General features: G+C 46.4%; 1 protein-coding gene across 2 annotated transcripts in view; it reads left to right on the top strand.

Moving 5' to 3' along the window:
* TMEM163 (transmembrane protein 163) overlaps positions 1–24,004 on the top strand; it is a 207,530-nt gene that overhangs the window by 140,251 nt on the left and 43,275 nt on the right. The window lies entirely within an intron of this gene.

Raw genomic sequence — 24,004 nt, 5'->3', positions numbered from 1 at the left:
TTAAATACACATTTTCTTATTATTGAATCTACATTTTGCAAATATCACATCCTATTAAAAGCAAAGGAGCTTAGGGAGAAGAATTTGGCTGATGAAAGTTCTTGCGAGAAAGAAATGACTTAAAAATACTTTTTTGCGTGTGTTGTTCGACCTAGTTCCTGTGATGTGACGGTCCAGGAAGACTGGCTTCACTGAGACTTGGGGGAGGCATTGCACAGCACTTGAGGTATGCTGTGTGTTGGTGGGACTTGAGGCCCTGGTCTTCTCCACCTCGCTCTGCCAAGTCACTAGCAATTAGGTGGGCACCTTCATGAAAAACTCTTTGGAGACAGGCTTAAGATATTAGCCAAAGTACATCTCTTAGTGGCCTTTTAAAAGGGGGTGCTTTTTTATGTCAAGGTCTACCTTGTTACTCCCGTCTCCCCATCAGAGTCAGACTCTGATATAAACTGATGAAAGTCACTGGGACCTCAAGCCAGAAGGAATCAAGGCATCCTTGAGGAAATGCAGACGAGTATGTAAATCAGTTTCCCTTTGGGGCCTAAGCTATATTTGGCCCATTTCAAAGGGAGGAGTGTGTGCTGGTGTGTGTTGGGAAGTTTTACTGTGAGGGAAAATAAATTTGCACATTAGTTACTTTCTAGAAATAATTACTTTGATTTATTCCCCCTCCAGTCCCAGGGGGAGCCCAGGTTATTAGGTTTAGTTCCAAAGAAGGCATATGCTACTGAATTAAAGAAAAAGCCTTCAACTAGTCATTCACATTTTTTTCTTTTTATAGAATAAAAATGATTTGGGTAGGTTTATTGAGGAGGACTCTATTTGGGTTTCTCAGGGACCCATTTTGTATTGGGAAGTCAGTGTCCTTTCTCTGGCCTCTTGAAAAGTAGAACTGGGGGGGAATCCACATTGAAGGAGGAGCTGTTTCTTGGGCATCTGTAGAAATGAGGGCATTTCTAGGATGAACTTAGGAGAACTTAGAAGAATTTCTGCTCCCTACGTATCTCTTACTTACAGCTGGAGACTAGTCTTACTTTTGCTTTTGGATGTAGACGGGAACATGGGACTTCCTAATGTACCTGATTGGTATTTTCCTGGGAAGACCTGGACTGACCAGTAGACTGGAAGTGGCCTTGGAGCCTCCAATGCCATCTCTCCTCCATTGTTAACAGTTTCCCTTTTGCATTTTCATCACAGTCCTGAATGGTGGCCCTGAAGCCCCTGCTGGGTTACTATCACTTCCCATTTTAAGATTTTTGAAAATCAATTGTAAAAAAAAAAAAAAAAAAAAGTTCTATGACTTTAAACTAATATGTATTAGTTTGAAGTTTTAAATAAAAAACTGAAAGTATAAAAATAAAAATCACCGCTCCTCCCTCCACCCAGAGAAATGGTTAAACATTCTTTCCCCCTCTCTCTCATACACATTCACAGGTCTATGTGCATTTTTATGAAATTGAGTTACTAGAGGTTGGTTGTATGCCCTACTTTCTCCCCCACTCATCTTCCGAGAGTGAGCATTTCGCTCTCATTAAGCAATTTTGATATTTCATTTTACATGTCTGTTAATGTTGCATCTTAGGGATGCACCATCATTAAACATTCCCCTTTCATTAACTACTTGTTTTTCTTTTTCTTTTTCTTTTTTCCTGTTATAATACAGCAGCAGAGAATCTTGTAGATTCTTGAATTATTTTTTTAGGAAGAAAATTCCTTGAAATGGAATTTCTAGTCAGAGATGTGATACATATTACTACATTGTCCTTTGAGAAGATCATGCCAATTTATTTCACAACTGTCCCTGGATTTTTTTTTTTCACTTAAAAAATGGACAATTTAAGAGGCAAAGTGGTGTCCATTACAACTTTGTTTGCTTTTCACATGTTTTTAAAGACATGATGCTAGGGACGTCACTCCAAATTAATTGTGTTTGGCTAATCTAGATTTTCTGGAAGGGTTATCCGAAGTTTAGCCTAACTGTACCATCATTTTTCTATCTTGTTCATAGGAATGTCATGAAAAACTCTTGGCAAATAGCTTCATGAAATCAAAAGGTATAATCCAAGGCAACGAGCTGGTTTACTATAATGACATTGAATGATCTTTCAATATTTGGGGTCATGGGGTTTGGGACCTGGAGGCTGTCAGAGTGTCTCTGGTTGCTCTCCTGAGTCTTCTTGGTGAATTTTATTTTCTGTGCCTTGTCCTCTGGGAAGGTCAAGATAGAAATGAAGAAGTGGTGCTTGTTCTTTTTTTTTTTTTTTTTTTTTAATTATTTTTATTTTGGGGGGGGCAGTAATTAGGTTTGTTTATTTATTTATTTAATATACTTACTGGGGATTGAACCCAGGACTTTGCACATGCAAAGCAGGCGCTCTGTCACTGAGCTATACCCTTCCCCTGTTCTTTTCTTTGTCTTCTATTAACATTGACCATTTTCTTGAATTGGGGCCCACTGGAGAATTTTTCTCTTCATATCAATTGAAAAGATTTAGTTCTTGCCTTAAGTATCAAAAAGATGTCTTCAAGGCTAAGCCCATTTTGGACCTATGTCGCGTATGTATGTTGGCACTATTCATTTGACTGTGTCTTTGACTAATTAATTGACTGAGTATTTCTTATGTTCCTCTTAAATCTCACCTCACCTGAGAGTTCCCCATGCTGTCAGGGTGATTGATTTATGGGCATCTTTTCTTTCAATCTTGATGTTTTCCAAGCCAACACTGGAATGACTCCCAAGATTAGGGCAGGTAGGTCTGGTAGCCTCGTTCAGGACATTACAAAAGTGGGAATTGGAAAGCCCCTGTTGTGTTGATCTCATTGCCTCATGCTTCTCTGCAGATTGTAGCACCCTCGTACCTTGAAAACTTCCTGCCATGCTTGCTGCTCTCCACTCCCAACCTCATGCTGTGTTACAGCAGGATTTGGGACTCTGGGACATTTTTTGGGCAAGCACCCTTTGCAAATATTCAGAATTTGTTGTATTTCCCTCTGGAACCTTTTCTGTGACTTCTGTGAAGTTTTTTTACAAGTCTTTTTAAAGTTTCTTTACAAACTTTCTAAAGTTCTCTCGCCTCCCTCCCCGTCTGTCTTTGTCTCTCTGGCGTCTCTCCAGACGTACCCGGGTGTCCGCGCGTGTGTAGGGATTTGTGGAAGAGCCCGGGGAAGTGAGAATGAGAGAGTGAAAGTGAGACCAGACTCGATTACCAAGGATGTGAGATTCATTCCTGGTTATAGCTCATAGTCAAGTCTGAAAATAGTCATGATTGGAAAGGAGATGGGAGGTATACTTAAAAACTGGTAGCTCTTTAGAAAACTCGGTATTTGCCCCCATTTAGATTTGAGGTGAAGCATATTTACAGGGACTTGGTTCAGGGGTCAGGGCTTAGATGGCCAATGATGGGAGCCTCCATCTCTTCATGTGTCTCCACGAGACACACCGGACCTTCCTCTCCTTGGAGAGATATTTTATGTAAGTTTTCATGAGTGGGTTTTCCCAGTGAAAGTTTGATTGACGTTGGTAAAAGACAGGGCTTGGAGGATGGGTGTTTACTATGTCCTTAAAATAAATTCTAATGGCCCCATTAGGATCAAACCAGACACAGAACTTCAGAAACGATAATGTTTGGAAGTGATTTCCGAAAGGACCTATCAGCCCACTGCACTGCGGGGCTGTTATCACCGCCGTGACTAAAGTGGTGTAAGCTCTGATTTTAGAAGTAGCTAACCTACATAGACGGTGTGAGTTACACAAAGGCTCACGTCAGGCAGTCGGTTTGTCTAGCGTAATTGTTGAGTGGATTTTAATTCAGCTCCTCCCTGAGAGACTTTTGACATCGATAACTATTTGACTGAAAACATTCTACAAATCTTGGGTGGATTTATAAAATTCTATTGTGCTAAATACGTCCCGAAGCATCCCTTCCCTTTCCTTTCATTAAACAGGAGGAAAAAATGCCTCTCTTCTGCCCTATTGGCTTCAGAAAAGATGGTGTTAATTGCAAAGAGTGAAAGTCGACATGTTTTTTGACCTATTGTTAAGCAAAGCAGATCTAGCTCTGAAGGGTTTATGCCCAGAACTGTGGTTGGCACTGGAAGAGACCTGGCACAAACCATCTCTCCAGCATCATCTCTGCAGGAACTGCCTCCGCTAGCCTGGTGGGTGAATTCATTGTGCCGTTTAAATGCCCGCAGTGTTCCTATCTGCTTGCTCTTAGGTCCTTCTCCTGCCTGTTGCCTCCTCACTCCACTTACCTTCGCCTTACTGCCCTGAAAGATGCGCCCTCCTCTGGAAAGCTTTTCTAAACTCCGTATGCCCCCTGGTCTGGAAGAGTTGATGGGGGTCGGGGGTGGGGATGGGGAGAAGACCCATGATATCCAACCAGGGGCTGGGGCAGGCAGGGCCCACCTTGTGTTCAGGTATATTGAGCATAAGCAGTAGGCAGATTCAGTTTCAGTGGGTCCCTCCCCAAATGCAAACTTGGAGGTCAGAATTCATTTGTGTGGTTCCAAACCATCTGTACCTGCACCTTTAACCCAGAAGTTAGCTTCAAAAGCAGACTGTCCGTTCTATTGGGCGCACCTTCATACAACACTGCCGGGGCCCCAATAAAGGAAACCAGGGCCCTCACAAGACTGCTCAGTGACTAATCTTTTAGTGTATATATATATATATATTATATTTTTAATTGAAGTATAGTCAGTTTACAATGTTGTGTCAGTTTCTGGTGCAAAGCATAATACTTAAGTCATAAATGAACATCTGATTTTGTGGTATGTGGAAGAACACAGTGATGTCATTCCAAGCAGTCAGCACTGCTGGGTGGCAGGAGGTGGGAGCTGTCATTTACTGCAGTGCTGCTCATACTCAGGGTCCCTGATCCCCTGAGGACTTGTCAGAGCACACACTGCTGGGCCCACCCCAGAGTCTGTGATCAGGAGGTAAAAGAAAGCTGAGAGTGTGTATCTCTAACAGGTACCCAGGTGGTGCTGATGCCGCTGGTCTGGGGACCACACTTTGAGTAGCCCTGACTTCCCGTATTTGAAGATAGTGGTTCTTACACATGGCTGCACATCAGAATCATCCAGGGAGCTCTGAGAAGTCTTGAGGCTCCACCTGGATGTCTGAGGGTGGGACCCATGCATCATGCTACCCAGATAATTCCAGTGAGCAGCCAACTTCGAGAACCATTGCTCTAATTGTGTGAGGCTCAAATGTTAGTGCCCTTACAAATGGTTCTGGGAGGTTAAATTGCAGATTCTGGTTCAGGAGGTCTGGGAAGGGGCCTGGGATTCTAATGGGCTCCCAGGTCAGTGCTGCTGGTCTACCAGCCACACTTTGGGTGGCGAGGATCAAAAATAGTGAAGTAAAACAGGGTTTCTGGACCTCAGTTCTGTTGACACTTTGAGTCAGATAGTTCTTTGTGGGGAGGGGCGCTGTCCTGTGCATTGGAGGATGCTGAGCAGTATCCCTGGCCTCTACCCACTGGATGCTGCTAACACCCACCCACCCAGTTATAACAACCAAAACATGTCTCCAGACCGCGCCAGATGTGTTGCAGCGGTCGTGTTGGCGGTGGGGGTGAAGTCACTGGTGTGTAACATGACTTCCTGATGTTGGACTTTAGGGACCCATGTCTCTTCTTCACATTTCTTTCTTTAATGGCATTTTTATTCCTTTGAGTAGGAGAAAAACCATTTATCTGCATCTAGACTGATCCTAAGTGCCTGGAAGAGGCCACTCAGTGACTAGAGTAACTCATAGCAAGGTGAATTAAAGATCAGCTCCTCTGCCTGAGGCAGAGGGAGATGGCCAGTTGGTGATGAAACAGTAGGTGCCTGAGAAGCTGGGGGCTTGGGGTGGGGCACAGAAGTGCTCAAATAATTTTTCCTTAAAATGGACTTTTAAATACATATTTTTATTGAAGTGTAGTCAGTTGACAATGTGTCAGTTTCTGGTGTACAGCATAATGCTTCAGTCATACATGAACATACATGTATTCGTTTTCATAGTCTTTTTCATCATAGGTTACTACAAGACATTGAATATAGTTCCCTGTGCTATACAGGATAAACTTGTTTATCTATTTTATATATATTAGTATCTGCAGATCTCCAACTCCCACAACAATGAACTCTGAAAGATACTGGGAATGGCTTTATGTACATTTCTAAGTGAAATTTTGCTTGTTCCCATTTCCAATCATCTCTGAGTTTAAAAAAATTTTTTTTTGAATGCCATATCTCAGCTCCTTTCTGTTAAATGAAGTTTTTGGCATGTGACCTTTTAACAAGCCCATGAATAATTCCCTTAATTGACTGGCTGGTGATGTTTTTATTCCTCGATGTTGTCACAGTTCAGCGACAGCACACACCCTCCAACCCCCACCCACACACCCACCGACAAGCTATTAAATCAGCCAGGGGTGCAAATTACATATCTCTTTCATGGTTTTGAATTGGCAGCCCTTTTCACACAAAGCATGATAATGGCTAATAAAATTACTGTGTACACACCCATCAGTCTTGATCCACAAGACCCTAATTCTCTAATTTGGTGAAACCACCTCTGGCATTAATGGTGCAGATTGAACGTGTGTTGTGATTACCCAGGGCCTCATTATATAAGCTCCGTTCGGGGCGATGTCATTCTTTTCCATCTGTCGGGAAGCCAGGGGCTGATAATTAGGAAGGGAACGGGCCTTGTCGGGGCTGCCCAGAGCCATGTGGCATCTTTCTTTCAACATGCCCAGGATTTGATCTTTCTTACCCCCTGGTTTAAAACAAGCAGCTGCAGTTTACTGTAATTCAGAAACATTGGGTAGATAAATTAGAGCAAATTGGGGTCCTGGCAACAGTAGGTATGGTGGTGGGAATAATGAACAACTTTCCTCTACTGCCCCCATGATCATTTTCCCCGGGTGGCTGGCAGCCTGCCCTACAAGGCTCTTTCTGTCTTTGGCAAAATAAAGGCACTCTCTGGTAAAGTCTCTGTTAGAGCCGATCCCCCAGACACAGGCATGGTGGATCATTTACAAACTTGTCCCAGTAATTTCTGGTCATGGGACTTTGAGGGGGTCAGGTTATCTAATGGGTGCAGCTGAGAAGCCCTGGTGGGTTGGCAGGCACTTCCAGCCATCAGAAAGTAGTTTAAAAGACGAGTGTGCACGGGTGAGACGCATGTCCTCTCTTAGGAGCTGGCGTCCCCACGTCAAGGGATGCACATCCATGCACTTTCCTTCTCTCTCATCCACTGAGCGGGCATTTTGTTTTGTGTGGTTTTCTCTTCACGGGAATCTCTGTGTCTTTCTGTAGCAGAGCCAGTCTCTGCCCTCCGTAGGGAACAAGCCCCCAGTAGCCCTCCTCACAGATCGGCACAGACAAAGGCCATCGAGGTAGTGTCTGGTTCGCAGACTTCGGGGCAATCAGGCATCATCAGTGGAGCTGATAAAGACCCCGGATTCTGTGCCCACCCCACTGCAGACATTTTCTACAGCTCAGGGTGGGGCTGTGGAATGTTGGGTTATCATCAGAGCTTCTGCTCACGCTTGGGAGAAGTAGAGACACAGAATGAGACGGGAACCAGGATGGTGGGCAGCCAGAACCTGGGCTTCTAGCGATGCTGATCGACGAGGCCTCAGCTTGTGAACCTTAAACTCGCTTCTGAGCCCTTTGAGCCTTGATTTCCTTATCTGCTCCAGTTGGTTGATAACACGTGTCTTACGGGACCCGTGTGAGGACTAGGGCGGTAGTGCAGCAGAGCTTGGACCCTGGGGCCGGCCCCTTAGTAGGTGTTGCGCAGGTGGAGCTGACACCCCCGGGTCAAAAGGAGCAGCTCTCTAATTCTACAAGTTTCCTCTGTGTAGCACAAGGAACTATGTTCAATATCTTGTAGTAACCTATAATGAAAAAGACACTTTGGACTTCGGGTGGTGAGTTGTAGACCGTCTGTCATAGGAAGGTGGGAGTGTGGACCAAGAAAGAAAGAAGTTTGTGTGTTTGAATCAGTTACATTTTGTGCTTCATCCAGATAGCTCACTTAAAAAAAAAAAAAAAAAAAGAAAAACCTCTGTGCCTAGGTACCGTGCTAATAAGCTCTGTATGTGAATTAATTCGTAGCTGTCGCCCCCATTACACAGATGGTGAAATTGTGGCAGAGAGCAGTTAAGTAGCTCTCCGGAGGTCAGACATGGCTAGTAAGCCCTGGGGTCACTGTATAGCCAGACACTGGTTCCAGAGCCTCGGCTTTGAGCTCTGTTCTCTCCTGCATCTTCTCACAGCCAGGTGGAAGGTTCAACCAGAGCTCTGACTCTTCCTGCCGATAATCCGGGCATTAAGACAGATTTCACAGAGTTTGTGTATAATTCCTTTTTAGAGGTGTCCACATCCTTAGTGAATGAGTTGACAGATCAGTCATTTTTTTGGACATTAATTCCTTGGAGGAATGTGTGGATGTATCAAATACAGTGACAGGTTGTCTTGTTAAAATGGTCCCTCCCTCCCTTTGGTAGCATTTGCAGGTAGGTAAGTTATAACAGGGTTTTCTTGCTGCCCCTCACCTTTATATTGATACGAGAGTTTGGTTTCCAAATGAACCTGAGGGTGGGGACGGGTGACATGAACTGTCTTTGCCCCTACAGTTGGCTCTCTGTGTTTGTGGGTTCTGCACCCATGGGTGCCGAGGGCTGACTGTACTACCCATTTTCTCTACAGGACTTAGCATCCATGGATTTTGGTACCTGTGAAGGTCCTAGACCCAATGCCCCACAGATAGTGAGGGACAGTTGTACTTTGTGCCCCCAGGCATGACCCTGAATACCATTTGTTTGGTACCTAGTTGTCCATACCAGCCCCCCTCCCCTCGGTCACCCCCTAACTGTGCAGGCATGTTTGTGTTTAAAAGCTGCATGCATCACTGTCCTTTTCTGCCTTTCTGATGGAGCTTTTTCAGATAGCTGAGCACTCAGGTCCTCCCCTCCCTCCTCGACAGTGCCAGCCATCGGAAGGTCTACTGGTCAAACTTTCTGTGTCCATCTGGCCACAGGAAGCTCATGTGTCTTTCTGTTTCACACTCATCCGTGCCTCCCTGGTCCACACCCAGATGTGGCTTTGTTCTCGGTGCTGCTCTGCGGCAGACAGAGACCTCAGCCCTGACTCAGCTGAGCCTCCTTTTATGGAGCTGTACCAAATTTTAAACACTGCCCCCCAAAAGGGAAAATCTATAGACTTCAGAGGCCAAATATGTAATGATTTTGAAGGGGAAGAGTGTCACTCTCTTTGACTCCCTAATCCCATTTACTTCAATTTGGTTTACTCATAGCCTTCCTTTTGCATCTGTGAGTTTCTTATAGGGTAATAGGGAATTAGAGGCTCTTGCAACAACTGTGCCCAGGACTGTTGCTTTTGGTTGAACATTTGAGTCTGGGAAGATGGCCCAATTCTGAGGACCTTGCACAGATTTCATCTCAAAAGCAGGAGCATATTGGAGTGGCAGTCCTGGATCTACGTTTGGTTGTTCACACGGACATTTGTGGTCAGACACTGAGTTCCTGCATGTTGTCTCCAAATCACCTTGCTTTCTGTTTATTTTGACAATATACCGTGACTGTCTTTCCTCTAAATGCTTCCTGGAAGTCCTCCTGCTGCAGACTGGGGCCTTGGGCAAGCACCTGGTTGTGGGTGGGTGATTGGGCACTGATTCCAGGGGTGATCCCAGCAGGCAGGCGTGAGGCAGAGGGGAGAGTGAGACAGGAAGGGAGGAGAAGCCGATAGAGAGGTGTGGATTTACGGTCACCCCTGTGATAGGGGCTTGATTCTCTCCCGGCCTCTGAGAAGTATTGGCCATGCCACCCTAATGGGCGGGAGCCCAGGGCTTCCCATGTGGGCTGCAGCTGTAATCTGAGCTGGCCGAGGGGAGGTGGTGTGGCTCCAGGGGCATCGGCTGTACCCCCTAGCTCCCCACAGTCTTTCAGGTGAACCCCTCGCCCCCAAAACCATGGTTAAAAATCCCCACCTATTTACTCTGAGATACTCTTGTATTTGTTCAGCACTGTAGCAAGTCACATGCAGGCTCCTTGATTTTACTGTTCCTCAAATGGGCAGGGTGATAATGGGTGTGTAAGCACTAGCATTTCTCTCTTATGGTGGTGTGTTTGGTGGTGTTGTCAGCTTACACTTCTGATTTGGGGACCAAATCAATAGCTTATTTATAGGCAATTTTATAGGGAAATGTTAGCATTTTGTGACCTTTTTTTTTTAACGGAGGTACTGGGGATTGAACCTAGGACCTTGTGCATGCTGAGCATGCGCTCTACCACTGAGTTATACCCCCACCTCTAGCCTTCTGTGATTCTAATGAGAGACATCAGTGTCATTTAAAGTTTCAGAATTTTCAGGAACTAGCTCCTCCAGGTGAAAGCTTTTAGGGTTACTCATTAATGTGTTTTTCCCAAGTTATAGTATAGCGAGGCTGCAGTATATTCATGTTACTCAGATAATTTAAAGCCATCATTCTGTTTAGAAAACTAGTTGCCCACCTCAATGGATGAATAACTCTTTCTTTCAAAGTGCTCTCTTTCCTTGTTTTCCATTTTTTCTGTCTTACTCTGGGAAATGTCAGCCTTTCAAAGCGTCTGAATGTATAGGTCACGGAGAAGTTGCAGAAATAAGTAAGACCCAGTCAAAAACATGGTGAATCTTTCTTGCCGTCTGACAGCTCTGTAGTAATATAGGAAAGGAAGCTCACTAATTTACACATCGTATTTTGTCCTCCTAATTGGCCAGTAGGTAAATGATGCCTGCCGCTCAGTTCTTCTATCTCAGATATGCAAATCAATCTGTGCCTCAACCCTGTTGATTTAAAATAAAAACCTTTAATGAGCCAGAATCCCCACTGTTGCCTTTAGACCAGAATTCGAAGGTGTCAGGACCTTGGTGATGAAATCAAAGTTGCTGACTCTCAAATGAGGAAGCTGAGGTTGGACGGGTTTTCACTGCTGTCCTGTTCTTCCCCACGTTAGTGGCAAGGATAGATCTAGAACCCAGGACTCCTGAGCCCAGCCCCGGATCAGTGACTCCAGCAGTACTGCTGGTTAAGGTAGAAAATTTTGTACACAAAACTGTGTGGAAAAATTAGTGTACGTTAAAATTGACAGAACATCCAGATAAAGAAAACTGTAGCTTGTCTGTGTTTCAAGGCTCAGATGTAGATCTGAGTCCCAAGTGAGCTACAGACGCTTTGTAACGCTGGGCAGCTCATGGACTTCCCCGAGATGTCCTGTTGCCTGAATCCTGCTCTCTCGGCGCTTTTAACTTAACAGATGGCAGTGTTGATAAGTCCACAGGAAGTTCCATGGGAGTTCTCTGTAAGACACGAACTCGTAGCCACCTACCAACGGGTGTTTGCCCCAGGGAATTCCTACCCATAGGACTTGGCCCTAAGACTGCTTCAGGTGGGACATGCTAAATGGTGGGTTTTATCAAGAGTCCCAGATATAGAAGAAAATGCCACAGGATTAAATTAGAAATGTGATCTTTAAAAGTTTACATGTGTTCAGTATCATCTTAATGACACATGGGTGTTCTATCCATCATCTTAATTTATATTGACAATATTTTTGGAAGGAAAGTAGTATTTTTATTGTTCCCATTTTACTTATAAGTAAACTGAGTCTTGGACAAGGGGACGTGAACAGTAGAGCTTGGGTGGAAGTTTTCTCCATTGCTCAGGCAGCAGTCCTGTAACCCACCAGGGAGCATGCCTCCCACCTGTGCCCCTCATCTAGCAGGACAGAAAGCAGATGCTCAGTTCAAACTGGATTCATATGTGCTATCAAGTTTGAGACTTGAGAGAGACCAGCATTTGCTGTCTTATGAAGATTACATACAAGGAAATGTTAAAAATGATACAGCTGGAGGAGGCGCTTTGAGAAGTGTTCTTTTCATTGTAAAAGTATAGCGTACAGAAAAGTGGAAAGGGAAAAAAGTCTATCTCCTCACCATTGTTACTTTATAGTGTATTTCCCACTGAAATTACCACCTTCAGGTTCAGATTTATTTTTGCATATTTCTAATCTGCATACATACAATTTTATATCCTGCTTTTCCACTTACTATTTCATCTGTTGGACACTTTTTTGTTAATGACAAACACAGTCTTAAATAGCACTTAATAGTCTACGGCGAGGGGAGGGTACAGCTCAGTGGTAGAGCGCGTGCCTCCTGGGTTCAATTCCCATACCTCCTCTAAAAATAAATAAACCTAAGTGACCCCCCCTCCCCCATAGTCTACTGAATTTATAGATCACAGTTACTTAAACCCTCCTTTAATGGCACGTTTAACTACTCCTTTTTAAAAAATAAATAATGCTAATATAGGACGCCTACATTCTCCTGAAGAAAGCTTTTTCTTCAGGGATAGATTACCAGAAGTGGATCAAAGAGCATGAGTAATTTAGGCCAATTACTTTAAATGCTGTAATCAAGTAGGTTAGAAACACTGGAGAATAGGTTACCAAGGAAATGATACAGTATTTTTATAGGGATGAAAAGGAAGAAAAGATTCAATTAACCAAGTCATGCCAATAAGCATGTGTCCTAAGGGCACAGGGCCTCTCATTTTCCAGAGACAGAAGAGTAGTTGGTACCTGATGCCTGCCACACAGAGGAGGGAGTTCCAGAGATGACAAGGAGGCTTCTATTCTTGTATACCTTTTGGGGATCCATTAAAACTGTTCATTCAAGAAGTGGTTTTCTTTGCTTATCTGTGATAGCAGAATTGCCTGCTTTGTGGGATGGACTGAAACTTGTGATTCCTCTCTGTTCTCAGACAGGTGTTCCACAGCGATCCTCACATAGGCAGTGCCCTCCAATTCCAGGGGCTGCTTGTTAGAGGCAGCCTTTTGCTGCCGTGGCCATCAGAGGTTTCCCTTTCAAGAACCTTATATCTGTCAGTTTTGCTCGAGTAACAAACAACCCCCAAATCTCAATGACTTAAACCATAAACATTAATTTCCCAGTCATTTTCCCATTTAAGCTGAGGTTTGTTGGGTCCCTGTGCTGCCTCAGTTCTCATTCCAGGTCTTGGGCTGAAGGAATGGCTCCTCCCTGAGGATTGTTGTTCTTGTGGCCCAGGATGGAAATGAAATAAGGCCAGCCATGTAGAGCTTCTGCTCAAGTGCAGTGTATATGGTGTAGGTCATCCTCACTCACATTCCATTGGCCAAGGCAAGTCATGTGTCCAAGCCTGAGCATGGGCAGGATGCACACTTTCCCTCCATAGAGGTGCTGAAAAGCACGTGGCGAGGGTAGGAATGTGAGATCCAACTGCTGTGAACAGTGATGCAATCTGCCTACTGGGAACTGACCTCCTTGTTTTCTTCTGACATCCATCCATCCATCCTCTTGTCCGCAAAGGTACAGAACCTGGCTGTCTGCATGAACTACTTTGACCTTAGCTTGAGACCGTCTCCAGACACAAAGGACTGCTAACCTAGTATGCCACCTTCAGTGTTACCCTGGCATTCCCCCATCAAGAGGTGGTGTCTCTTTCCTTTTCTTTTAATCTCAGCAGGCTCATGACTCACTATAACCAATATAATACTCTGGAAGGATGCTGCATGACTTCTGAGGCCTGGAAGCTTCTGCCTGATTCTCGGGGAACGCCTGCCCTGGGGGAAGTGTGTAGGAAGGAACCTTAGTTACCCTGAGGGACACTGGTTAGCCACTGTGGTCCAGAGTCCCAGCTGAGTTCAGCCTTCCAGCCATCCCTACCATGGGGTGAATCGTCTCTGAGTTCAGTCCTTGTTATAACTCATCTTGGATTCAAAGACCAGGGGTAGAATATCTGATGACCCCCAGCTTGGGCTGAGTGCCTTGGTCCAAGGCTGGGTGCAGTGGCTGGGTACAGTCCTCCCTGTGAGGAGACTGGGGCCTGAAGGGGGACCAGGGATGCAGGTCAGGCCCAGCAGACGTTCATGGAAGCTATTGCCTGAGTCAGCTGTTGAAAATGCAAATCTAACCATCTTATTCCGTTTTCAAAGTGGTCAGGGGTCTGCATTGTCTTCATAAGAAAGTTTATACAACTTCGGTTATTCTGTGTGGTTCTTCAGCCTTGGCCCCTGCCCACCTCTCTCCAGCTTCTTGGCCAGGATCCTTCAAGGAACCTCCACTCCAGCCTTACTGAGGCACTTGTGATTCTTGAACAAATGATCTCGTCCACTTTCGAGGCTTTAAATACAATCTGGGTGCTGATGACTCTCAGTCTATGTCCTCACTCGAACTTTTCTCTGAAACTAAACTCGTCTCTAATGGCCTTCTCAGCACCTCCACTTGGATGCCTGACAGATGTCTCAAACTTAGTGTGTCCAAAACCAAACTTCTGATCGCCCCCCTCCCCTCAAACCCTGCTCCTGCAGTCTCCCTGTCTCGGCAGACGGCAGCTCATCCCTCACTTTCCTCAGGTCAAAACCCCCGAATCATTCTTCAGTCTTGTTTATTTCATACTATACAGTAGCAACACTTGTCAACGGTACCCTCAGAATGTATCCCTGAACAGACCAAGACTTGAAACGGAATATATCCAGAGACTCACCTCTCCCATGCTTCAGTCCTGACCCAAGAGACCATCATTTGTCACTTTCTCACCTGTGTATCAGTTGTCACTCTCGCCCCTGAGTGTTACAACAGCCTTCCAACTGCTTTCTCTGTTTCTGCTTTTGCCGAGCGAGCGGCAGCAGTCCTGTTAGAACTTGTCACGCCATGTCACCCTCAGGTCAGTGCCTCTGGTGGCTCCCCATTCTTGTAAATAATCCTTCCAGTGGCTGTAAGGCTATGTGCCCGTCACCGGCTGCTTTCACCTCTACCATCTTCCTCCTTCCTCTTCAGCCTTGATGATGTTCCATCAAGTCAAGCAGACTTTTGTCGCAGAGCTTTGCTCCTCTGTCTGCCTGGATGTGCTTCCCCCATCTCTCTGCATGACTTGCTCCCAGGATGGTGCCTGGCACGAAGCAGGTTTGCAGGGAACCTGTGCTAACTGAATGGATTCCGACCTCCTAGATATGCTTTCCCAGGAACATACTGTTCTACCAGGCTAACCTCTTTGGTTCTTTCAAAGTTAACTTCAGTCTCAGCTTCTCTGGGGATATTCCTGTATGCTTTAAATGCCCTCTTTCCTACTCTGAGGGAAAGGGCTATGTCTTGTCTTTGTGTCTAGTGCATCATAGGTTTCTTGGCATCTGGTAGACCCTCAGTAAATATTTCCCTCAATCTCAACATTGGTGTAGTATTTATTTATTTCAATAGGTGGTACATGTACATTGTTTACAAAATATATAATAAGCATGTAGGGTATATATGGAAAAGCATGCTTCTGTTCCCCAGTGTTTTCTGCAGAGGCTGTTACCACTCTTTTTGGGTATCCCCCTGCATGTAGAACACTTGTCTATTCTATGCATAGATAAGTAAACATTCAGTATATGTTTAAGAAAAAACTGAAATTGGTGCACAGATAATTGACCTGACAATGCACTTAAATGGTTCACTTTGAGTAACCAGTTTGCTTGATAGTAAGATTTCTTGTTCTCCTGAGAAAGAGCTTTGCCTGAAATTCCTTTTTATTTATTTTCATTTTTTTATGGAGGTACTGCGAGTAGAATGCAGGACCTCATGCATTCACTCTACCACTGAGTTATTACCAACCCCCACCCCTCTGAAATTCCTTTTTAAATCTCCCTAAAACCCACCAGTCCACTTGTCTTATTCACTGTTTTCAACCTAGTGAAGTATCAGCACGTCTGCCCAGATCTCACGAGAACTGGTAGGAACCAGCCCCCGCGCCCACCTCCACGTCTCCTGCCCTATTCTAGCATCATCTCTTCCCAGGATCATGTTGTTACTGTTACTGAACTAAGTCGCATGGACCCTGCTCAGGACCAAGCCCTAGCCAAGGCCCTCTGCTTCGGAGGGGAAGGTGCTTTTTCTGCTTGGGTTTGTGCAGCCTAAAACGAAACCGGAGCTGAGATTGAAGCAGTGCACACTTTATTCAGTGGCCAGAGGATGGAGAAGTGGGCACTGAGTTCACAGATCAACTTCTGGCCCACCAGGCAAGAGGGATTTAATTTTACAGAGTGAAGACAAGGGGAGGAGGAGTGAGGCTGGTGATGGGGGGGGGGTGTGGGCGTTGGTCTACCTGGGAAGGGGCAGGGCTTTCTGAGGGAGTGGGCTGCCACCTTCTTTGTATCCCTTTTTGGTCCTTGACTTCCGGTCATGACCAGCGGTAGTGGTTCGTTTAATATGCTATTTTAGGAAAATCCATGTATAATGAGACTCATGGTCAGTTGGAGGGCAGATTCGTCGCCGTCTTGGTTCCAGCTGGTTCCATCTGGTTTTGGTTTTTCCCTCTTCTACCTTCCTTTCTTCTCTCTTCAAGATGTATGCTAACTCCGGTTTAAGGCAGGAGTTGACAGCTTTTGAGCCAGGATCTGGTGCCGGCAGCATTCCCTTCCCTCTGGTCTCCCTGCTTCCACCCGTGTCCCTCTTTGGTCTGGTCTCATCCAAGCAGCTGGAGTGATGCAGTTTAAACGGGAGTCATTGCTCTGCTTCATCCTGGTTTCCTGTCCTGCTCGGAGTAAAAGCCCAGGGCCTGAGCATGACTGGAAGGCCCTGTGTGGCCACCATGCTCCAGCCACGTGGGTCCCATCACTGTTCATGGAATGTGCTGCGTCCCCTCCTGCGTAGGTGCCTTTGCTCTCTGTCCCCTCTGGCCAGAGTGCCCTCCCAGGTAGCTGCACAGCTCACTGCCCCATCTCTTTGGTTAAATGCCACTTCCTTAGGGAGAAGCTTGACTACTGTGTGTTAAATAACTCCCCCCCATTAGTCTCCTTTATGCCGCTCTGTTTCTATGTAGAATGTGCTTATTTCTTCACGTGCTCATTGTCTGTCTCTCCCCACGTAAGTTCCATGAGAACAGGTAGTTATTCACGTTCTTGTTCACTGCTAAATCCTTGCACCAGAACACAGTAGGTGTCAGTCAGTGTTTGTAGGTGGATTGAAAGAGCCTGGGCCCACGAGTCTCCGCATGCACCCACTTGCAGTGTATACTGAGAGGAGACTTCCTGGGTGGGGTCTGGCAGTCGTTAGAATGGCTGTTGCCTGTTCCTTTCTCTCCTTCCATCTCTCGACACCGCCCCCCACCCCCAACCCCCACCAGAAAGCAACGTGAGGCCTAGGGGCCCAGGAAAATGGCCCTGGGAGGCCGGGCTCAGACGAGGCGTCTTCAGCTAAGCCCTGTGTGTCCGGCTGTCCGGACATCCCTCCGCAAGCTTAGCAAGTCCCACGCCAGACTCGTTACCAGCTCTCCTGTTCCAGCATCATTCCTCCTGCTTTTGGATGTGCCACTACCTCCTTCCTTCTGGCCATTCTCAAAACCAGGGTTTTCCTCTCATCCTTCTCTGCTCTCCATTCGGGTACCAAGTTCCACCAATTCTGCCTTCTCGAGGTCTTCCTGTACTGATCGCTCTCAGCTGTCATAGCTGCTCTGCAGGGGCTCATCGCTTGTTTTCTTGGCTACTAACGTTGTCTTTGCCTGTAGTTTCCTTCCCTTCGATCCCTCCCAACCCTGACTCCAGTCAGAGGGTCTTTGTGAAGCCCACATCACAGCATGGGCCTCCTTTGCTCAAAGTCCTGCGGTAGCTTCCTGTCACCGCCGCAGGCCTGCTCGTCCTCAGATGCCTGTGTTCCGTCTTGATGATTTTGCCCTCTCCCATGTACCACCTACTCTGTTATTTACTTAACATTTATTTAAATATAATCCTGCTTAACTTTCTTTCTAGGCAATAATATCCTTGCAGGCATGGGCTGATAATCCCTTTTTGTCTAATGTACGTTAAAATACGTAACTGTTAAATACGATACACTGGTCCTTGCACCATCTATGCCCCACTGTGCCTACATGGGTGTTGTGCCCGCCATCTTGAGGGGACTTCCAGGACACAGGGGCCCTTCCACGTGTGGCCCTTGCATTGTTGCTCCCCTAGCCAGAGATGCTCCAGGAAGAGCAGCTCCACTTGGAATTTCCATGGATGCAGGACCACACAGTGTTACGTCTTCACACGTTTGCCTAAGAAGTTCCCTCTGCCTGGAGCACGCTGCCCTCCCAGGATTTCTCTGCTTCGTGGTACATGTCCAGGCTTCTAGGTCAGCCTTAAATGTCCCGCTGCAGGGTCAGCCTTTCCCCCACTCGGTCCCTAGGTTGAGTTTCATCACTTTGGTCCCTTTCTTCATTTTGTCCCTTGTTCATTGTCTGTTTCCACATTCCCAACTAATGCCTGTCCGGTAATGATTCTCTGGCTTCCCATCCCAGATTTGTGCTCTCAGGAGGCTGGGAATAGATTTTATTTGCCTTAGCCTTGGCTTGTAGACCTTGAAATGAGAATGAATGCAGTTACCCCGGTGGAGCAGGAGACGTGCCTGGGATTGGTGGGCGTTAGATGAGGACAAGAGCGAGACCTGGCAGGTACACCTGTGAGCTGGGTGTTCATGGAGGGAGGGAAATGCTGCGTTGATTGAAGAAAGGTACCGAAGGCACGGTGCCCCCTCGTAGTTTCTTAGAGCAGTCACTGCAGGCCCACATAACCTTCCCTGATGGTGATGAGTGGCTCCTAGGTGTCTTTCTCTCTCTCTCTCCTTGTCTCCTACCCACCCCCGCCCCTAACACACACACTTAGGTGAGCCTCTGTATTTTCAGCCCACCCATTGCAGCTGCACTGTCCAATATGGAAGTCACTAACTGCATTTGACCGTGAAATGTTAATGAATTAAAAGTAGTTAAAATTTCAGTTTTGCAGTTGCATTAGCCACACATGACTCGTGACTACCCCATCGGACAGCACAGAATAGAAAACTTCCAGCATCATAGCAAATTTTATTAGACTGTGCTGGTCTGGAATCTCCTTCTTGAACAAATACCCCATGTTGACTTTTGTTCCTTAAATTGAAGCCAGGGAAGAAGTTCTATGGAAATGAGATTTCACTTGGGTGGGCTGAGTCAGCTGGTGTATTATTACAGATAAAAGCAAAGGGCCATTTGCTGAGTGAGGAGAGCTCCTTAGCGGTTCCATAGTGAGGAGATGGATGATCTTACCATGGACAGGGTTTGACCATGTGCCCAAAGAGCTCTGGCCTAAGTGACCATCCCTGGTCCAAGCCACTCTCCCCCTCACCACAACCTGTTTGTAAAGCTGCAGATGGATGAAGTTGTGGAGAAAGACAGAGGAGAGACGTGAACAAGGGCAGAGAGAGGAGATGGGGTGGAGAGCCTGGGAGACCCCAGCAGGTAAGATGAGTGGGAACGGAGAGAGGAGAGGAGGGAACTCCTGCAGCAGGAGAGGAGGTGGATGTTGGTGGTGATGGAGGGAAGGAGGCAGGGAGTCTGGAATAAAATGGTGACAGTTTGGTATGGCCGATACAGAGAATGAGAAATGGCTCAGAGCACTCTCTGCACACTTTCTCCTTCCCTTTGTCCTGCCTCCTAACTGATTTTGTTTATTGCTTTATTTAAAATGGCAGAATACATGGAGTGAAAGAGGACGCAGCACTAGAAACCGTGCGTCCCCAAGTACCACGTGTACTCGCCACTTGACTTCCATTTTTCATTATTTCACGTTTGCTTGAACAGCATCCCAGATTACAAGTGCTTTGGAGACTAGGGTGAAAGATATAAATAAAACATTCGTACTGTAAGCTGTGGATTGAATTGGTGAAGTGCCAGGGCTACTGTGTTTTAGATCTTTTATAAATTAGGGGATGACTAGAGAAGCTTCTCTTTGGAAGATAACTTAGAATTGGTGTGGTAGGACCCAGGCTTTGTTAATGTGAATCACAGGCCTATAAACTTGCAGTTGACAAGGGCCCAGACTTCCAGCCTTCTACCGTTCTGGATGTGAGTGGGTCTGTCTGCCAATAGATTTCGCTCTTACAATTTCGGAGGCAAAAGTGAATGCTGACTGCAGGCTTCTTCCGGGATTTACAGTGCTGTTCACTCTTAGCAGCTTGCGCTCTTTAGCAGAAGGACAAAAAAGGTGCCAGTGGCTTTAACTGTTTCTTCGGATTTTACCAGTCTCCTTTCAGTTGTGAAGTGAGTCTTTGTCACGTCTAATGCTGCAGTGGTTCTTAAACTTCAGTGAGCATCAGAAAGCCTTACTAAAGCACGGATTGCTGGGCCCCACCCCCAGGGTTTCTGATTCAGTAGGTCTGGGGTAGACTCTGGAATTTTCCTTTCTAACACGTCCCCAGGTGGTGCTGAGGACTGCTGGTCCGTGGAACACATTTTGACAACCCTTGGCCCTGTGGGAATTTAAACGCAGCTTTAATCTGGGTTGGTTGGGAGATTATGTGGAAGGGTGTGGTAGTTCATTTGCCTCTTTCTTTTTTTGAAAAATTCAATTAAACTTTATTTTACTATTTTTAATTGAAGTATATGTGATTTACAATACTGTTTTAATTTCAGGTATACAGCACAGTGATTCGTCTTGTGTTTTTTGTTTCTGTAGATTATATTCCATTATAGGTTATTACAAGATACTGGGTATCATTCCCGGTGCGATCCAGTAAACCCTTGTTGCTTCTCTGTTTTAGACAAGGTTGTAGTAGTTTGTGTTTAGGAAAGGGAAAATCATGACAGGACAGACAAGGATGGAGTAAGGATTGAAGATCACTTCAATAAGCCAGCAGGTGGATTAAAAAATAATCAAAAACATTGTAAAAGCTATCATTTGCCTCTTTGTGACTCAGTGTTTTCCTCCCCTGGGATGTGGGCTGGAGGGGAGGAGAAGTCTTTGTTTACCCCAGTGACCTGGCTCCTCACTGCTGTCAGGCAGCGGGCACACCGCCCTCTCCAGGTGAAGGCTGCCCGTGTGCTGATGGAGCAGGTGCCCTCCCCTGCTCCCCGTCCCTTCTCCCCCAAACCAGGAAGCAGCTCACCCTTGCTGATTCAAAAGCAGCCGTACTTGCAGTATTTGCTCCTGACCCCAATTTTTCGCTGTATCCTGGAGACTGCTGCAGTCCCAGGGCAGTGGTGGTGTGAGGCCACGTGGATGCTCAGAGCCTTTAAGTGGCTGGATAGGTGACCCAGGGAGTCAGGAGACCTGGCTTCTATTTCTGGGTTGACTTCAGACTCCTTGGTGACCTTGGGCAAGTCTCCGAATCCTTGACTTGCCATTCGACTCCTTGTTTTTATGAATCATACCTCTTCCCCGGGCCCTACCCCCCAATCCATAAAATAGCAGAAAAACAAAAAAACCCCAGGTCTGGTGAGTGGCCACCAGGGCATTTATGAGCTGATGTGCAGAACTCTGAGTGCCCGAGGAGAAAGCTGCTGTGTAAACACAATATATTATTAATAAAATGTTTTAAAAAATTGCATCACACCCTCTGCTAATAATAGCTGCTTTCGACTGTGGGAGCTGCTCTGACACCCAGGTGTCCAGCAGTGTTGAAGGAGGGGTGACTGTGGCTTTTGAATTGGCAACACATTTAAAAGAAGATGCAGATAAGTTTTTAAAACATTTTTGAGCATGTTCGTAGGTATTGAGCACACTTGTGAAGAAAATGTGACAGTTCTATAAGATTCAGTGTGAATCAACCAGATCATCAGTTTCTTTTGATTTTTTTTCATGACATTTCAGAGTTGTTTTACAATGTGGGCTACTCCACAGGCATTTTGGCTGACATGTTGGGAGTCTCTTTCCTCTTCCCGTCCCCACTGGTAAGCGGTTGATGCCCCTTTGAACTCCGTTGGGGGGTGGGTGCTCACGAATCAGCCAGTAATTACTCGAGCATTTAAGGATTACATCCACTCTGCAGATGCAGAAAGGGGGACCTGCTATGTGCTGCTGTAGATACTGAGATAGAAGAATATGGTTCCGGCCCTTAAGGGATTATCGGTAGTTTTGATTAAGGATATGTAAGCAAATATCATGTAAGGGACACCACTGCGTCTTTTATATTCATCTCCTTAACAAAATCCAACAAGTGCCAAACCCACTCTTTGTGCATTCTGTGCCTGCAGTGACCTGGAGAAAGCTGGGTTCCTGCAGCATCACTTTTCCCTGTCAGGAAGCAGCTCAGACATGTGCTCCTTTCCCCAGAGGAGTTTGGAGGTGGGGACTTCTGAGGATGCTGTGACTGATTGTCTGTTGAGGGTCTAGCACCCAGGCGGCTGCCCTGTTCCTGTCTCAGGGGAAGAAGGCTGCTCGGGTAACAGGTCCACCGCATGTCTCTCAGGGGCCACTAGACCCTTCCTTCCTCACCAGCTGGGGTGACTGCTCCCTCTCTGCCTTCTGTCTAGACAGTTGTGGCTTATTACCCCACAGTGGATGCACCCTAAGGACGGGGCCTCCCCTGGGTCTAGACGTGGACCTCTCAGCCCTGGTGCACATGGGAATTGCGTGGGGGAGCTTTTAAACCAGTACAGATGTCCGGGTTCACTCTCAGAGATTCTGATAAAATTGAACTGGAGTGGTCTCTGGGCCACTGTTCAAAAAAAAAATTCCCCAGGTGACTGTTACATGCCTTCAGGGTGGAAAAGCTGAGTTGGGGGCTGAGTTTATCCGAAAGGGTGAGTCAGAGGGACTCTGCTAGTTCCTTGGGACTTTTTTTTAACGGAGGCTTGACTGTTAGGCTCTTTTCCGGAACCAGCACCTCTCACTGTCCCATAAGCCTGCAGGTAGGAAGGGTTACTTCGAGTACCAGGCACAGCGGGCCCATGGTCATCTTCCCGGCGGCACGGCTGGGACTCGGGACAATTGCTTTGGGAGCATGGGTCCCCCCAAGCCCTGGCATCCCCGTCCTGCCCTCCAGTCACTAGAGGGCTCTCCAGTAGGCCACCTCCTTCCTGCATGACTCCCCTCTCGACTGTGGCCCTCGTCCCCATCGCCCCGCCAGGACTGTGGTCACCAGCCCTGGGCGCCCTGCCTACGTTAGCCTTCTTCATTCCTGCTGCTGCATCCCATGTGTTTTGTGCCTGCATTATCTTTTCCTGCCTCGAGCGTGTGTTTCCCCCCAGGCTCCTTATGGGGATGTGTGGTCCCCGTGGCGGATCATCTACTTGGTATATTGGGCCCGGATTTCCTTCTGCTCAGGTCTGTCTGAAGAGCCCCAGCCTGTTGTCCCTATGTCTCTGTGTTCTTTTGTGTTTCACCCCAGCCCTCAATGATCTCTTCTCTTTGTGTTTTTGGAAGAATAAAACCTACAACCAGTGGGTTCATTTGAAGCCTGCTGATTGGACTCCAGGCAGCCTTGTTTACCTGCTTGCTTCTGACTTTTGGCTTCGGAGGAACGTGTCTGTCTCTGGGTTGGTTAGGATTCTAAGTAGGTGCCACTTCAGGCCATTTCTGTTAGTCCAGAGAAGGGAATCCAAGCTGGGTAATGAAAAATGATTTTATTTAGTAGCTGGGGAAGAGGGCTGAGGAGACCACCAAATGGCGGAGACCTGAGGCTGGGACAGGAATGATGTAGGACTGATTGTGGTCATTCTTGTATCTTTTTTCTCCTTTCTTTCTCTTTTCATTTTCAATCTGTATTGTGATCCTTGTATTAATATCATTTCCTCATGTTTACTTTCATTTTCTTTCTTTCTTTCCTTTCGTTCCTTCCTTTCCTTCCTTTCTTTCCTTTCTTTCCTCTCTCCCTCCTGCGGGTGGTTTTCTGCATCCCAAGCCCCATAGACTTCCTCCCAGCTCCCACCCGACACCCCTGGCTGCTTACCCTCTGGCTTTACCCTTGGCCTCATCCTGAACTTGCTCCTGCCTCCTCCAGTGCTGGGTGGGGGTCTTGGTTGACCTCATCCTTCCTTCTTTACTCTCTTTTCTTTTTAAAGCATCGCTCCCCCCTGCCGTGAACACTCGTCTTTTGTGGTTACCACATCATTCCTTCTTTTTATCTTTGGGAAGAATCCAAAGGTGTCTATCCTCGCATTTCATCAGGAGACATCCAGGGTGGGCTTTTCTTT

Source organism: Camelus ferus, chromosome 5, assembly GCF_009834535.1.
Source record: "Camelus ferus isolate YT-003-E chromosome 5, BCGSAC_Cfer_1.0, whole genome shotgun sequence".
Taxonomy (NCBI): Eukaryota; Metazoa; Chordata; class Mammalia; order Artiodactyla; family Camelidae; genus Camelus; species Camelus ferus.
The sequence above is the reverse complement of the archived record's forward strand: the minus strand, read 5'-3'. Positions and strand labels throughout refer to the sequence as shown.